Genomic DNA, 2,440 nt, shown 5'->3' on the forward strand with positions numbered 1-2,440 from the left:
AAAAAAAAAAGATTGGAGACATGGGTGCCGGTTTGTGCGGTGGTATTGAAAGCACAAAGGAAAATGCATAGGCACCCCTGGCTGGAGATGGGGTGAGAGGCACAGACGCTGCGTCACAAACCCTGTGCCCCTCAAAAGACTCCTTCCCCAACTCTCCTGGCGCTTGGGCAGTGAATGCAGCCTTAATTCCAGGGGACAGGGGCGTCCTAGAGCCACAATGGTGACCATGGGTGATGGAGCAGGGGGCAGGAGTTCCTGGGGGCCTGAGGGGGGTGAGCACCTGGAGCTACAGCACAGACCTTGGGACAAGAAGAGCAAAGGCCAAAAGCACAGCGAGAGAGGGGTCACCGAACAGCTTCCCCCTCCCTCCGCAGCCCCTTTTCTCAGTGTGCTGCTTCATGACCTTCACAGGAGCAAGGAAAAGAATTCTTGAGTTATAACCTTCCTTCTCCACAGTGGAATTAATTTAATTTTCTTCTATTTTATTGTCATTATAATACTGATGCATGTAAATGGTTAAAAAACAAAACAAAACACGCAATCCAATTCTTTGGTTCATTGGAAAATCACCCTAATTATCCTGCGCATTTCTATATTTTCTCATTCTAAACTGCATCTACAGTCTTACTAGCAACATCTAATTGTCACCTCAGTAGCCCAAGCTTCAACCTGAAATTAAAAGCTCAAAAGTTCCTTCGAAGCAGGGCTGGAAGTCAGACAGTTCACACTGGATGTACATGTATTAAACTGCTAGAATTCTTTTATCCTAGATGGAAAATGTCTACTGTTGGAATTTTCTGTCTCCCTCACCCATCCATTCCACACACATCACCCCTTCTCAATGCACAGAATTTCCCCCAGATCTAGTAAAAACCAGGTTAATGCCTAGACCCCCAGCACAAGACCCTGCAAAGCTATTGCCTGTGTCCATTCAAATTAGTCACATTATTACACAAAAATTGCCCCTCTTTGGAAGATTACATATGGCCGCATCTAGATTATTAGAGAAAAACATTTGAATGAACAAAGATTACTTCATACTCTAGCTAAAGTTTCCATAACCAATGTCATTTGCAAGTTTGGAGTTTTATCAAAATTTTACATTTGCACATCTACAATTAGATAATTTGTTAGTTTTTAGTAGAACTACCCTTCTTGGGGCAGAGTAAACTGAATGGATAAAAAACACAAGTTTTTTTGGTGTTCTTAAAAATTAATAGCAGCATGCATTCAGATGTGGTAAATGAGCCTTTAGGTTCCCATGGCAACTTGATCACATTAGTAGAAAGACATTTTTTCAACATATAGAAATGCCTGTTCTGTATCAGTTCCACTGAGCTTAGCCTTTCCATTAGTCCCAACCTAAATGTCCACCTTTGCTAGTAAGTTCCAAGATTGCTTATAAAACATTGTTTATAAAACAACTAGATGCCCGATGCACGAAATTCGTGCAAGGGGCTCAGTCCTCACAGCCCCGGCTTCGCCTGGAAGGTCATCCAGAAGGATGTTCAGAATGATGTCCGGAAGGTCATTGGGCTGTCTGGTCTAATTAGCATATTACACTTTTATTATTATAGATGGCAAACAACATAATGCTCTCCACATTGAGTCCTGAGAAATAACAGTCTCCATAGGGAAGGATCTTTCTCTCCATAGCACAGTGTTTTGTTCTATGTACCCTGAGAAGTTTCACATACTTCTCCAGTTGCCTTCCATTAGCTTTACTGGTGAACCTAAAACACCTACATATTGATGATGGAATGTCCCAGTGCTTCCAATGATTAGACAAAACAGTGTCTTCCTGTGATGACTTTGTCATCCAATCCTTGGTTTTCACACTCAAGGACCTGTTTGATCAAAGTCTTCTGGCTCCCTTTTTAAAATAGAGTCCCAGATTTCACTCCAAAATGATGACATTGAAATACCCAAGAGGGAATGCAAGAAGTCTGGATTTTTTTAAAAATTACTCTAGTTGATACCCATGCATAGCTAGTTTAGAAAATTAATGACCTATTAACTAATAAGTCAAGCACAAAACTACCTTGATGATTTTTAATTAACTAGTTGGTTGACTGATGAGTGTTATGAATTCAGATAAAAGGAGAAAACCAGAGGGTTGACAGGAAAGGCTAGCACATGATTAGCATAATGCTTGACTGTCAGAGTACAACATAGACATTTTTTACTCTGTTCTATTTCATGTTTTTAAAAATGTGTTAGTCAGCCCTAGCTGGTTTGGCTCCGTGGATAGAACATTGGCCATGGACTGAAGAGTCCCGGGTTCAATTCCAGTCAAGGTCATGTACCTCAGTTGCAGGCTCGATCCCCAGCCTTGGTTGGGGTGTGTGCGGGAGACAACCAATCAATGTGTCTCTCTCACATTAATGTTTCTCTCTCTGTGTCTCTCCCGCTCCCCTCCACTCTCTCTAAAAATCAATGG

The sequence above is a fragment of the Myotis brandtii genome, unplaced genomic scaffold (genome assembly GCF_000412655.1).
Source record: "Myotis brandtii unplaced genomic scaffold, ASM41265v1 scaffold200, whole genome shotgun sequence".
NCBI lineage: Eukaryota > Metazoa > Chordata > Mammalia > Chiroptera > Vespertilionidae > Myotis > Myotis brandtii.